The sequence below is a fragment of the Pezoporus occidentalis genome, unplaced genomic scaffold (genome assembly GCF_034315485.1).
Source record: "Pezoporus occidentalis ecotype Australia unplaced genomic scaffold, CSIRO_AGI_Poc_V1 ctg240, whole genome shotgun sequence".
In the NCBI taxonomy this organism is placed as follows: domain Eukaryota; kingdom Metazoa; phylum Chordata; class Aves; order Psittaciformes; family Psittacidae; genus Pezoporus; species Pezoporus occidentalis.
Genome location: NW_026914286.1, coordinates 1,140,619 through 1,156,790, shown reverse-complemented (window position 1 = coordinate 1,156,790; position 16,172 = coordinate 1,140,619). Strand labels below are relative to the sequence as shown.

Sequence of the window (16,172 nt, the reverse complement as noted above, 5' to 3'; positions counted from 1 at the left end):
ATGTGTGTCTGTCAATATGTATACATTACATAGCACTTATGCTTTTTTGCTTCTGTATTTAGAAAGGAGAGTGTAATTATGAACAATTACACTCTGGTGTAATTTGTAGTATCAGCATGTGTTTTGTAATCCTAATGCCTTCTGTCTAGGTGCGGTTTCAGTTTCTTTAAAATGAAGTTTATCATGTGGTTATTATCTAATACAGATTCATTAAAACTATAAATAAATAATATTTTTGAATCATACTTATATATTCTGACATTAACTTCAGTAGGTTATAAAATACGTGTTTACTGCTTCTCTTAAGAAACTGTAGCCTAATCAATAACCTGAAGACAGATGAAAGCCTGCCTTAATCTACTTCTGATGATTTGCTGGATATTTCCTGGAGTTACACATGCTACACTGTGGGGTTTTTTTTGTGTGATAGGTTTATGCTTCCAGCCTGGTTGTTGAGTTTCAGTTAGTATCAGTTGGTTGACAAACAAAATATGCCTGCTTACAATTTTAATGACCATTTTTTGAGATTCTTGTGTGTTTTGTAGATGGTGACATTTCAAAAGATCTCAAGATTTTGGAAATGCTATCAGGATCACAGATAATTTTCAGCATTTCCTATTTTGCTGCAAAGCATAATTTTAGAAAGCTTATAGGAGGCTATTTCAGTTATTGATTTAACATAAAATAGTCTAGACTATTTTGGATAAAGTAGGTCAGGAACTGGAGGAAGGATATACCGTTGATTACTCTTTTCTTACGAAACTCCAATTAGTCTTGGCTGAACAAGTAACAGAACATTTCTGTCAGCAGTGGGTCTGTAATTACAGGGTCTGTATTTTCATTTACACAGAGGAAGAATACCTATTTCAACCAGCAGTGTGAGTGCTGTGTCCCAGTACAGCAACTCAGAACTAAAGAAGAAGCCCTGAGGCCTAGGACATTGTATTGCTTTAGGAACAGTATATATCTTTTGGGGTTCTCTTTAATCCATCTACCTCAGCAATTTTGGTGGGTTATCCAAATAATTTCTGTTCAGAGTAATGGGAAGCTGGATTCCAATATCTAGAACAAATTAGGAGAAGACAGTAAATCAGTTAAGTGTCCAGTCAAACTATCCTAAGTATTAATTTGGATATGATTATTTAACTTCTCAGAAATTCATAGACTATGCTCTAATTAGTTATGTAATTAGGTGATTTATTGCCACATATGCTACATTTGTTTTTAGTCATATCCGTATCCATCAGTGGCACATCAATACCACACGCTTCCAAGGAGTAGAAACAGTGCAGCTTCACCCAGGAATGTGCACAATGACCAATGCCAGGAAGTTTAACTGTATTAAAAATTCATTGGACTATGTTGTCAAGATATGTTTACTCTAGTTTGGAAACCTGTAATTCCAGTTGGTAGTACTGTATTTCCCATCATTTTATGTTCATTGATGACTAAAGAAAACAGTGAGTATACTGCTAAAGCAGATTTCACCAATACAGATTTGATAATGAACAGATTATGCTTTCTCAGTTAGCTTTTAATTGCAGAAATATTTATTCATTTCTCTTTAAATTGTCAGTAGAAATAACATTTATTTTTCATATTGGAACAAGAAAAGGTAAAATGATATTGTGATTATGTAATATGATTGGAAGATAGATATCAAGCATCCGTTTAAAGTCATCTGTTTTCTAGCTTTCTGATAGTTAACAATTACAAAACTCCATGTAGTCTCAAGTGGAAAATGTTGCAGAACATCCTTATAGATTATTATTACTAGTGCTAATTAAAAGTCTGAACTTGAGACTTTGGAAAGTGGTAATTTAATATTATCTTTGAGTTAAATATGTGAGCTCATTAAAACATTCTTACATAGTGATCAACATAGTTTTTTAAAATTTCTGTGTTAAAAAATATGAATACAGTGAAGAAAAAGTATATATGGCAATTAAATAGAACTTGTATTGGTTCAAGTCACTGATGTTTTTAAATATCTGCATGACAGTTCAGCGACTTCTAAGAGTGGAATGCTAATATCCATCTTTTTTTGAGCTTTAAGCATTTTTTGGGTGTTATTAAAGAATATTTAAAAAGGCATTGAACTACAGCTATTAATTTGTGTTAGCTATTTTTGTATTTTAAAAATTAGCTATTTTCCATGGAAAAATATAAACGTCATCAACTCCCAGGAAGTGCATTGTTTGTGCACATCCATTTATAAATTAAGTCATCTTTTATTGAGCTGTGGTCTGAAAAGGATTAACAAACGCATTCTAAATCTGGCCTTGCTGCAATTATACTCTCTGAATTGCCATGTTTACAGTTAAATTTAGTTATTATGTATCTCCCATGCTTTAAATTTGTATGCCACATTAGGGAAGCAGTTTCTAAACCATAAAGCACTTACAAAAATGACAGAATAATGCACTTCCAGAGAATGCAAGATCTTTCCTGAAACGTGATGAAAATACATTACAGAAACCTGTAGTGTGGAAGGGAATCTATCTTAAAATCAGAATTCTATGGCTTTGTTTCTTATTATTTAGTTTGAGCTCACACAACAGAGCTCTTGCATTGAAATCTTTTCTCATTTTAAGGAATTAATGGCTCTCCACCAGCCCTTTAACATGTAAAATGAGTAGGTTACTTGTGTCCAGTACATCCAAAAAGAGCCAGGTTAAAATAAACATAAGGAGTTGGATATCTTGGAAAAAATCTGTCATGGGTTTGGGTTAATCATCTCCAGAAGAAATTCAACTTGATGCCTGAAATGTAAGACTTCTTGGAGAAAGCAGTAAAGCCTGAGGCAGTGTTGATCTGAAGGAGTGCTCTCCATGGGTCAGAGCTGCTCTGCTGGCAGAGTGCAAACCCAGTTCACAACAGCGGTACGCTGAAAAGTTGTAAAAGACTTCAGGGGCCTTACAGTGCATGCAGTCAAGCTTTGGTTACATAGTTCTAGTGGCCCAGTTTCTTATTAGAAAATAAAACTAAAAAATAAAACCTGTGCCTAATTTTCTAGCCTCCTGTCCATCAATGACAGTGTAGGTTTTTTTCAGTATTCGTGCAATGAAGGAATCCTGAAATTATCATATATGTTAAAAGATAAATATGTAAAACATCATTTATGTGTGCTTATGCAGTGCACTTCAGTGTCTGAATATTTATAAATGATCTACACATATGACAGTTATATTAATATTTTTGCATTTCACATTCATTTAAAAATAAAAAAAAAATCTGTTTGCCTGAACAGGAGGTACTTGCCATAGATGCATACTTAATATTATGAATTCTCAGTGTGGTTCTAGTCTTCAGGGTTTCTGTATTCCCGTATTAAAGGTTTCTAAGCACGTATTTCACCTGCCTGTGTATTATCTCTTTGTTACTGTCTCTGCTATTTTGCAGACTCTTGTAATTTGTGGTGGTATAAGGACTTTATTAGTACATCGAACTTCAATGCAGTCTCTAAGCTAGAGAGAGTGTTTGCTCCAACAAACTCCCAAAACTCAGATTTTATGCAATGTGTAGTCTGTTACCTGTGATTCCATAGCGTAGTATTTTACCAATCTTTAGCCTAAAGGACCTGAACATGAAAAAAAAAAAAGAAAACAAATAAAAGAAAAAAAATAAAAGTCTTTCTGCTTTTTTGCTAATAACTACCCAGTGATGACATCAGTGGGAATGGAATTTCACCCAAAATGTCATCAGAGGTTGAAGACTACGTTGTCTCATTATTGAATAAGGTAACACAATTGTTCAGATAGTTTTATTTGTATCTTCTAAGACTCTATGTCTCTTTCTTTCCACCTTTCCTTGACATTTTATGTCCAAAAGCTAGGTAGTGTAGATATCTGCATCTCAGCCAATGTAAACAAGTTGACTCCACGTTCAGATCCACAGCTTTTAGTACTGCATAAGGCAATCATTTTGGATTAATAGATCCCTGAGTACTGAAGCATTTCAAATCCTTTTTCATTTGACCATTCAGTGACCTGATAACTATTTCCTGTCCCTAAGTAAGGTTGTGACCCAGGTCTTAGAATGCAAAAGACAGATAATTTTAGCAACAAGTCGAATCCAAAAGGATTTGGTTGGAGGGGGTAAGGAAGAATAGGTTTGGCTAAATTCCTCTAAATAAAGCATTACAGCACTTGGCTTTAGTACATCTAGTTAAAAGTAATTGTTGAATTTATTGCTATCTGTTTGGATGGTTGGAGACTGTAGTCAGTATTGGGGTGGTTTCTTCTGCTGTTACTGGACTGTACCCACTTTTTTTTTACACTTCCACAAACCAATTTCTAATGAAGTGGTCATTAAAAGTGCACTTTAAGATATATTCCAAGCATTTTCCAGAGCAACTAGTTCAAGCATTAGAATTGTATTGCTATGCAAATTGTATTTTAACGTAGGGCACAGAAAGTGTATAGTTTGTGTCTGTAAAAGTGTCATGAATACTGTATTTCACAAATGTTCTTCTTGCAAAAGAATTTCCATTTAGTATGAAGCTATGAACAAGGAATATAAGGTATTCTTAGAAATATTTTATAGGTACAAATTTTGTTTCACTTGGACAACATGTACATTTTAAATCCTAATTAAAGAAACATTTCCTTTAGATATACAGTTTAGTAGCAATACCTCTGCATATTTTAAGTACTTTCAGAAGTGAATTAAAGGAGGGCCTTCACTACAGAGCTTTTCATGGATTTGAAACTGTAATTGATTGAAGTTTCTTATAAAGGAATTATTTTTTCCTCTTCTGTAATGGTACTTATAGTGTAATGGAGAATTAACACTATTAATGAGATCAGAGTTCTACTGCATTACAAAAAGGCCATTTTCATGTGTTTAATGTTCAACACACATTGAAGTCTCTTTTTTTTCATTAATAATGTGGTTTAGATACATAATATCTGCTGGTATTGTGCAATATTTTTTCATGCAGAACATTACAAGAAGACTTTAAAATTGAAATCTAGGTATTAAAATTTTTATGCAAAGCTCTATACTTTTTACAAGTTTCATGTGATCAATCAGATCTATGTGTGATAGATAATTTTACAAGGAAACGCAATTAACTCAAATATTCTAAAAAAAATGTACAATCATGCAGTGATACCTGAGTAACTTTTATGTAATACTTCACATGTAATTTCTGTAATATACATCTTCCAACTTCATAACTTTAAGGTTCAATTCTTATCACATGCAATATGGAAACATATTAGCAGTTTTTTAAATTTAAATATAGGTTTGTGATGTTTTGAAATATGCAGATATTTTACCTGGCTTATGCATATAAAAAAGGTAGAAATACTGATTTTTCCAGTTACTTTCATGTATATATATGTATGTATTTTTTTTCTTATATTCCTGAGAAAGCTTGTGTATAGAGATGATATTTTTAAATAAAATTTTGTTTACATGGTATACTAGAATACTTCTTCCTGTGTGTGTTTATTGCCAGATTAACTAATCCAACATGGTTATAATTTCATAAATTACTGCTTTTGTAGAATCCTGTAGATAACCCAGTCCAGGTAATGAGATAAAGAAATACGAGTGGCCAGCCAAAAGAACAACTTCATTTCACTTTCAGAATCATTATTAAACAAGAAGATTACGAATAATTTTAATTTTTTGAATGGTTTCTAAATGCAGAGTAAGTATCAGGTTAAGAAATATATACTGAGAAATTGACTGTGGAATCTCATTTTCCTAAAACTCTTGCATGCTTTTTTTTTTTGTGTGTGAATAAGCAGCAAGCTCAGTAGTTTCCAGTTTATGAAAAGACCAGAGGCATCTTTGTCAAAAATAAAATTAGCTCTTTTAAAAGGAGGAATTTAAACATTAATGTATATTTCAGAGTTAAACTTACTGAGAATTTGCTTTAATAGTTGATGTGTGTTTTGTAAGTGAGAAATTAGAAGTGAATGGAAAAAAGAAAGGAAGCTATGTGCTACTAGGGCAGAAAGTTCTGATTTAACCTACCAATGACCTGACTTTGTTTGTTCAGATGACAGTTCTAAAAGTGTGCAGAGAATATTCCCTTTTAATACAGTTATTTGCCGCGAGCTGTGACCTCACTGCCTGTCAGGGAGCAGGTCTGAATTGGCCCTTTCTCTGATATCGTGACATTGCTTCTGTTGCCTCGATTGTGACCTCTGATTGCATGATACCCCTGAGAGTTCAATTTAATAAGCGTGACTCCTGACTCTTAGCCAGGTCTGCCTTCTTAGGGTTTGTCAGACTCTACTTGTAGTCTGGTCTACATATGCTAAAACACTGCATAGGCTGTCATCATACTATGTGAGTTGTGTGCACTGTATTTAAAATTCTCTTTCAAACATATTTCATTTATTGCAAACAGAAATATTTGTAGAAGCTTACTTGGAATAAATTATTAAAGTTGCTATTTCCACAATTATGGCTGCTCAGGATTTTGGGGTTTTTACTGTTGTACAAATAGTTACTATTATTGCACTATATTACTAAGAATGCATGTTATCAGTGCATCATACTAATTCCTTACTTTGAAATTTGTTTTATTTCCCCTATGAAAGTGTTATGTATTTCTATGACTTCCCATCAACATGTATGTTATAGAATTAGTAGGAGCAAATTCTCTTTTTTCATTGCACATCTGATATGGTTACAAAAGGAGACAGTACTGATGAGCACCCAGAGCGCTGAGATGTAGTTATTCAGGACTAGTCAGGTGAAAGCTGAAGAATCTGTTTGGAATCCAGAAGGTGAGTAGAACTATGACTTATTAAATATCATTGAAAATTAGATATCTTGGATTTAGTGATTATTTTGCTACATAATTGCATTTTCTCCTGTTTCCGTCCTTTTCTAGCCAGAATCCTGAAGGAGAGTCTATTCAGAGATCTCGCTGCCTTGAAGGTGATGATGCTATTCAGACATTTCTGCAGTTCTAGTATCCCTTGATGCAGTCACTGAAACAGAATATGGAGGAGTTCAAAGATTTGAAAAAGCGTTTCAATTTTGGTACAATTTACAGACAAGTTTTTGTATTTACTTATATAAGTTTTTGTATTATTGAATATACATATACCTTTTTCTAACCTCTGTATCAATACCTCTAACATACTACCTCTAATCAACGTCATTTTTCAGAAAAGCAGAAAAAATCTTGCTGGACAAAATAATGCTTTGTTCTCACTTTTGTAGTAAAATGAAAAAAAAAGTCTGTAAATATTACAATTTCGTTTCATATTTCTCTGTTTCCTCAACTGTTTTCTAGAACTCTGTTCACCTTTTCACTCAGATTATTTTATGTTAAAATTGCTATATCTTGTATGAAAATGAAACTATATTAGAATCTTTTGTATAAAACAAGTTTTCTTGTTTTCTCAGGTATTTTCTTGTTCTCTTGTTTTCTCAGGTATTTTCTTACTGCATTCAAATTTGGCAATGAAATGCTGTTCTTCTTCATGTCAGTTACTGTTACAGTAGAAGTAAAATCTTGGTTTGGACAGTTAATTTTTTTTTTTTTTTTAATTTTTTTAATCTTTTTGAAAAATTCCTGTGTAAAATAATACAATTTTAATAGCCTAATTTAGTAAACCACATAATATCTGTTTCCTTCTTCTGGAGTAAATAGTATAAGATTATCTACTGAAGTTCCTTGATCTGAAGTGAGAGTTTGCTTACCTAATTGGAATTTGTGGGATTTCTTTTCATTCTGCATCAGACCTGAATGCTCTATAAGTGCTGTTTATGAGCTCCTGTGCTATTTGCAGGAGCTTAGATAATTGGCTGCAAAAAAGCCAAGTTAAGAATGGACAATTATTTTACCTGTTGTAAGGCAACAAGTAAAACAAATCACACTTTTAAGTTAATTGGTTATGGCTGTCTTGAAGGCTATTGCAAATATAATCAGAATACACATGAGGCAAATTCATCTATTTAGAATCATCATGGCATTTAACTTATTCTCTCATTTTCAAATGATTTTTATGTATATGTCAGTGAGTTGGGGAGTTTAGTAGCAAATTTAGCTGAAAAGTTTAATTAAAAAAAAAAAAACTAATTTAAAAACACCTAGTCTAAGAATAAAATATTTCCAGTCAAGCTTAAGGAAGATTAATTTATGTTTGTTAATGGAACAGAGTTTTTTGTTATCTTCATTTTCTCATTAAAAAAAAGAATTTGAAGGTCTAAACAAAATTCTATAGAAGAACAGGAGGAGTCAGAGCTATTTTATTCTCTTTTCATCTCTAATTTCTTCATTCAGTAAGGTAAATCATTCAAACCTCTGCATGGACAGAAAAAAACTGTCATTTTAACTACAACCAATCTAACATCAACATCATCAAGTCAATTCAATTACTGTGGGGCTGAATACTCTTGAATATGTGTTGATTTCTCTAAAATTATGTACTTATTTCAATTATTGCATTTTTCATGTGTTTACAAGCTGAAAATTTCGGTCCAAATAATCAAGAAATTTATTTTAAGAATCTATAAAAATGCTAAGTGCTTTGAAGCATACGAACTAAGAATTAACCTGGAGCAACTTGTAAGCAAATCGTGGCTTGGGGTTTTTTGATGCTGGTTTTGGTTTTTGGTTTGGTTTGGTTTTTTTCCCCTGGAATTCCTTTGTTGTTTTGTTGGGGGTTTTGTTTAGTTTTTTTTTGAATATTTAGATAGATCCATAAGACCCTGAAATTTTATATTGTTATTTTCTTCCATGATGTATAAGCCAATTAAGTATAACTCAATAAGAAGAATTAGTACTTTAATGTCTATATTTATTAATAGTCACTCATAAATTTAGTACTTATGGTTATCCTTAATCTGGGTATAAATATATAAGAATTGTACACACTTGGGGATTAACTCACTTTAGATGTAGAGTATTAAGAAAAAGAACTATGTCTATGTGAGACATTTTTTCCATTTAATTCAATGAGCATTAAATCAAGCCTTGTTTATACAACATTTGGCATAATGACAGGCCTGATCTTCAGTGGTACCTCTAGGTTTTACTGTAAAGTAAATTAAACAGGAGCTTTGCACTTAGTCTGTGCAGACTTTCCATGTGTATTTGAAAACCTAGTTTGCTGCTGTGCATTACTGCACTGACAAAACTGTGATTTGTTGTCACAATATCTTCATCAAATAACAACAGGTATTTAAAGCCAGCATCTGAAAGTAAGCCAGAAATAATTTCACCCATGCAAAATAAAACACTTGTAAATGAAATTTATGTGTATACATAATAGATAAAATAGATAACCAATTCATAGGTATTCGTAACTGAACTACATATTGACATTAATACAATAATTTTACTATTTGACTTTCAGTGTCATTCTGCAAAATGAAAAATACCAATCACATACGGCACTAGTGTACATCATGTGTATTCATGAACACAAGTTCTTATAAACAAGTCTGTATATTATCTAGATATCTATCTAGAAAAATTTTTTATTCACAATAGTAAACATAACAAAGATTATTTTTAATGTACATTCCAAAGCTGTGATATAAAATTACTTATTTTAATTACTTATAAATATGATGACTATTAATGTGGTGTAAGTCAGCTTTACTGACTAACTTCATGATGCTCCTGAGTAATGACTTTTTTTCTTTTTTTTTAATACTTGGCATGTGTATCTTCTCAGATTTTTGTTTTGAAATAATCTTCTATTGGGTTTGGATTTATTTTTTTTTTTGTCCTTTTCTTGTACTTTTAAGTCCTTCAATACAAACAAAACCTACCTTAATAGTTGTCACACTCAATAAAATTTATTGTATTTTGTATTTTCTGTCCTCCTGACAAGGGGAAACACTGTAGTTAGACCTCCTGTGCCCTTACATAATTTTCTTTTGTATTTGTTTTTTTTGAGAATTCCTTTAGAAGATCTGATGTTGTAAATCAGTTTGCTTGGTTTATTGAATTTAGAGAAGGGTATTCCTCTGGTTTGGACTCTATATGAAGTGATAATCTTTTCTTGTTTGGGAATACTGTTTCATTACTGAACAACTAAACACTTCTGTTCAAGTTTCTGTCAGATAACCTTAAGAACTGGGAATGTATAGAAATAAAATCTATCAAAAAAACTTTGTAAAAAATTGTTTTGATACCATGTATCTTGTAATTTTCTCCTGAGCAATATAAAACCCATTCCTCTGTTCAGTTGAGAGCATCCATTGTTAGAGGTTTATTAATTCCCAAAGATTCTGAGAAAAAATAGACATAGAGTCTGTACTAGGCAGATCTGTGGGATAAGACAAATTGTGTGAGGGTGTAGGAGGTAAGGATAAACAAAATAGGCTCAGTATAATTCCATTTTATTTATTCCTTACACTTACTAATGGATGACTGAGTGGGGAAACACTCAACATATTATTTCAAAAGATTTTTTACACCTTCTTGATTTCTTTGATTCTTCAAGGGCCTTGACTGTTCAAAGATCTCTGAGTAACTCTTGGCTGTATTCCAAATTTGCTTCTCAGGTTTGGTTTTGAGGGGGTTTTTGTGTTGTTTTAGTTATTTTTCTTTTTTAAGAAACAATTTTTCATATATGAAGCTGTTTTATGTTGTTTCCCAACCTGTACATAAAACAAGTCTGCCCTTGGGTGGCTGGACTGAGAAATGTTAATGTTCTTTTTAGTTGTAGTGCAACTTCTACCTGTTTGACTTTGGGGAACATGAGGAAGCCATGTGTCTGTGTGCATAAGTAGATGCTGAGATACTTAAATTTTATATATATATATTTTACATCCTATCTTTTGTCACTTGTTATACTTTTATTCCTGAGTAAAATACAGTCTATCTTCACTTTTACCACAGCATTAATCCAATAAAAAATTTCTCACTATTCTAATAGTAATGCTGTTTATTATATTATTACCACAATTTACAGGTCCAGCATACTGGGGCTGAAGAGTCTGATGCTTGGGTGCCTTCAATACTTTCATTAGTACAAACAAAATTACCCAGAACAGTTGATATAGGGAGTCAGTATCTATATAGCATTTAATCAAAAATTTAATAAATGCAAAATCCTAGACTTAGTCACCAGAGCTCGATATTTGCATTTCCAGTCTTGGAAGGTTTCAGAGAAACAAGAATATGAAGCTTTCCAAATGTTTGTGCAGCTTATTCTTCTGCATTTTCTTCTGCTTTTCTTCTGCTCTCTATGGTGAAGAAAATCACATGGGCTTTGTCATTCACTGAGATTAAAACAAATAACCATAACTATATTTTTAATTCCACTATTAAATAACTGCTATAGCATCCTGCAGAAATAAAGTGGGGTTTTTTTCTGAATATTTCATGGATACAAATGTGTTTGAACAGTAGTCTGCATAACTCTAAGCAAAACAGTTTAAATTGTACAAAATTAACCAGTTCAATCAAATTGCAGAATATTGTTTTGGTTTCCAGCTTCTTCAAAGAAAAAAATAAATTACATATATATATAATATATATATTATATATATTTTTATATATGTATATATATAAAATTAATTATTTGGTGAATAGGGAATCTCATCTTTACTAGTGTGGACCTGTATCAAAGCAGTTCACTAAGTTTCTTTTTCTTGCTTTTCCCATCTCTATGTCTTTTTAATTGACTCGAGCAACCTATTAACCTATTAACACTATTAATGTTATTAGCCCTCCTCTATTCAATCCCTAAATCTTCCTCTATATGGATCTTAAAGTTCCTATGCCAAGATCCACTGCTTGAATCAGATTGGAACAGTCATAAGTTAGCAAAAAATTAAATCAACAATTACCTGTGTGGCAGCTTCCTATCCACACCTCAGGTGAAATATTTCTTTAGATTTATAGGTCAGCTCCGAAAGGAGATATGTCTTAGGAGATGTCATTATATGAAACTGATATTGTTCTGAAGGAAGTTATAGAAGATAAATGAGAAACTGTGTTTAACGTAAATGGAATACAGAAAGTGGTGTCAGCCCATAAAAGTTGCAAAAGTTGGAGAAATTGGAGGGAACAGTGTTTAATGCTGCCTTGAAGTCAGTACCAGGAGAGTGAAACTTATGAAGTAATTCAAAGGGAAATGAACCATATTCATAAGAAGAGTAAAAGATATAAGCAGTTTGAGATGAATTAGTTGTTTGCAATATATTTGTGTGATCAGATGGCTGCAATGGAAGAGTTTAAATAATCTGGAAATACTGTAAGAACCTCATTGACACTGTTGTGGTACGAAGAGAGAAATGGCATTAAGTTATCTTAAAAGTATGCCATTGAAGACTATGTAAGACTTGGATTTGCCTCAGCATGGAGAAAGGAGCAAATTTAGCATAAAAAATAAGATAGGTATAAATACTAATTGCTACTGATAAATAGTAGGGGTGGAGTATTCTGCAGAGGCAGGAACAAATAGCAAAATGGAAAATAATGTGTGGGAAGGCCCAAGTTTCAAAGCCTGTTTTCATTGAATTCAGAAGCTGAAATTTGTATAGTTTCAGTGGTTTAGGGATCTCAATGAAAGTGTTCAGCTTTTGTATAATCAAATAAGACATCAAAGAACTAACACAGAAAGCAAAGGCTGAAATATGCTAACCACTGAAGCAGAACAAACTATGTGAATGAAGCTTTATTACTGGTGTTAATCACCCAGAAATAGAGCAGAGTGTAAAAGACAGCAAAAATTAGAAATGAGAACAGGGAGAAAAAGGACAGCCAAAATAAAGACTATAGTCTTAACTGAAGGTTGTGGTGGAGATCTGGAGTCAGTGGAGGAAGAATGATGTAAGGGTGAGGTCAAGGACAGTCGTGGTGAAAGGAGATGATTACAATAGCAGATGAAGAGATAGAGAAGAAGGTTTGCAGATGGAATAGTAATATAGTAGACCTTATTTATAGTCAGAAAAAAATCTGAAATACCTGGTAAAAAGAGACACGGGGGGGGGGGGGGTGTTAAATTTCATTATTTGCATTTCTGTTTTCTGAAAGACGTCCTCTTTTGAGTTGTTCAAAACTCCCTGTTCAAAACCCTCTGTGAGGTAGTTGATAAGGCATTTTTAAGCATCTGAAATAGAGAAATTTATTTCCAATCTTATTCAGCTGTGAACTCACTCAGATACCACTATAAATATTTTTATTTGATGCATGCTTGTCCTAGAGATAGAAGTTGATTTAGTCAAAAGTTACTCAGATGAAGAAGTTTTATCTACAATTACCTAATCTGTGCAGTATAGCTATGTTAAAAACAAGTTTCTTTGGGTTTAAGGCAGAAATGTATGTGTTTCACTATTTGAAAATTCCATACCTGAGCTGTAGGTAAAGAGTGCCTGAAGATACTGTAATTTTAAGTGGAAAGAATTCATATCAATTACTGCCCCTGTCTGGAAGTCATATATATTGGTAAAATAGATGTATTCACTGAGTACCTGTGAATATGCTAAAGACCACTCTGAATACCATATGTTTTCCAAAACCATGGCAGCATGTAGCATACATTTGGGCATGCAGTGATTGTTATGTAATGCTTAGGTGTATTTAATGCCTTCTGACAAGTAGACTTCTGACAGATGTGTCAAGGTTTTTCTGGAAGTGAAGAAATTCCTCTCATTTCTCTTACATTCTCTGTAAGTTTCTGGATGGTTTTGGGGGTGGAGGTGGGGTAGTTGTTGTGGAGTTTTTATGATTGTTATTTTCCTGTCTGTTTCCAAATTCTTTAGTTTCTTGCCTTGATAGCAATGTGATTACTTACATTCTTGCTTTCTGTGATGCATGTATTATACAGATTATGACAGAAATAATGCTGGTTTATTTATTGACTAACATATGCAGAAAATGTGATAAAATTTTGGATTTTAGGTTTAGGATTTCAAGATTATTTATTAATGTGTATTATAACATAACTTTATAGAAGACATGAAAAATTATAAAAATTCTCATAGGTTATCTATAATTTTAATTTTAATTTAGAATAATATTTTTACATAATTTGTAGAGCCATAGACACTCGTATGCACATGCCCTCATAATATACATTGCTGGCCAGTAATGTATGCCAGAATGCTAACAGATAAGAAAAATGTCAATGTATTAATAGCATAGCATTAATTTTTGTGACCAAACCCAGCTACTTAATTCTTATATTAGAAGCACCATTTCTAGAATACATATTGAGAAAATTAACTCTGCTCACAGATTTTTATATTAAGGGAGGAATGCTGAAGAAATCCCAAGCCCTTCTTTCACATTCTGTATCTTAGTTTTCTTAATCTCTGAATTTGTTTGTATTGTACTCTGTATGAAGCAAGTTTTGGAGTGATTTAAATCACCCTCTAAACACAAAATTCAACTGTGAAAAGTTGGATACAGTGCAGACTTCCCCACACATTTCTCTGTTTCAGAAAATGTGACATGATAAAGTTAGATCTTTTATCTTCCCATCACCAACAAAGAGATTTATTAAAAAAAAAATCACTGTGTTGAATCAGGTTCTTCAGCATTCTCTAGAATATAATTTGACAGAGAGTTGAGTAGGTAACTGAGATTTACAAGAATCAGGATCAGGTTTTTATGGGTATACAATCACAAAACTTAAATGCGGAATCTGAAAGATCACCCTGAATGTTAACATTGTGTAACCAGCTTCCTTCTTTTTGTATACTTGCTTGCTGTTAAGAGCACTTGCCCTCCACTGGGGAACATGGATATGAGGTACTCCTTAGACAGTGGGAAACAGGTTTCGGGTACTCCTTTGTGTGGTGAGATTTGAGTCTCCGGCTTCCATGTGCAAAGCTATTCTTTTTTGGTGTGTTTCAATCCTTTTTTTTAAGGCTGACTGCTACAGCTGAGGGCACAAAATGCATCAATCTTGAAGAAAATTCTATCTAGAATTTAGAGCACTTCACCAGAACTAGTTCACAGATTTAGACCTTCTCCTTTAACTCATGTAATGGATTATTCAGGGATTGTCTAAAGTGTGTAAGTAGCAACCGTATTTTAAACTGAACATGGGTTGACTGTCTCAGAGCATGCCCAGCAAACAAAAAGATGTTTTATGGAGATGGAGGATGACATTTTTCTAGATCCCAAAGTTCAGGTTCTTACAGATTTTCATGGTGACTTGGGGACATAGAAAATATTTTTCTATTTTCCTGTAATGTTTAATTCCAAGGACATTTCATGTGCTTCCGAATAAATTCTGTCTTCTTAGATGCCCAGATTCTGTAAGGAAATGGCAGTAGGCACCCCTGAAAGCTGCACTGGATCTGGCCTGAGTGCGCAGTATGTGTGTATATGACTAATTGGCAACAACCAAAACTCATTACTATATTAATGCCAAGCATAAGACTATTCTAATCTTAAATTATTAATGTGTGTGTCATGTCAAAAAAAAAAACAACAAAAAAACAAACCCACAAACACAAAAATTCAAAAAGATTGAAAGCTTAGAAGTGATAATGTAATGAGGGCATGATGCTTTAAATACCTCTGCTTGTTAAATAATTTGGCTTTTGATGGAGTTGTGCCTTCTTTGATCTATTGCTTTTTTTCTTTGACATTCTAAGGGTTGTCTTTGCTTAACAATTAAAAATTATAGGTCTGATCCATTTCAAAGATGCAGAATGCTTACTGCTCTTAATAACTGTGGAATTTGTGAGTGTTAGTACTTCTACAAAATCGGGTCCAGGTTTTTTAAAAAGCCCAGAGCCCTGATTTAAGAAAGATATCAAGCAAATGCATGTTAATGATACTGATATCATGAATCCTCAAACACATGATTTTCATAAGTGAAAGAGAAAAGTGATAATTCTATAGTTTAATTCATAACATAGCATTTTTTCATAAGAATTAAAAGGAGAGATATAGCTATTAAAAAGTAAGTATATGGGTGTGTTCCAAATAAGAAAACAGAATTCAGAGTTCTGCAGCATTATTAAACAAATTATTGGCAGTATCTGCCTATTTGAAAAAAAAAACCACACTATTAACACAAGCATGGAACAAGAATACTCCATTTCCTAGCATATATAATTTTAAGAAGAAAAAAACAACAACTCAGTACTCTGTGCACTTTTATCTTGTTTGAATAATGATTCAGTAATTAACATGCAAAATAAATAATAAATTTAAAATAAAATTTTGTTAAATAAATGCAGCTGCAGACATAACTCAGTCAAAAATGCAAACTGCAACT

The 16,172-nt window shown here is 32.6% G+C and overlaps 1 protein-coding gene across 1 annotated transcript in view; it reads left to right on the top strand.

Annotated features, from left to right (window-relative positions):
• LRRIQ1 (leucine rich repeats and IQ motif containing 1) overlaps positions 1–16,172 on the top strand; it is a 107,397-nt gene that overhangs the window by 69,096 nt on the left and 22,129 nt on the right. The window lies entirely within an intron of this gene.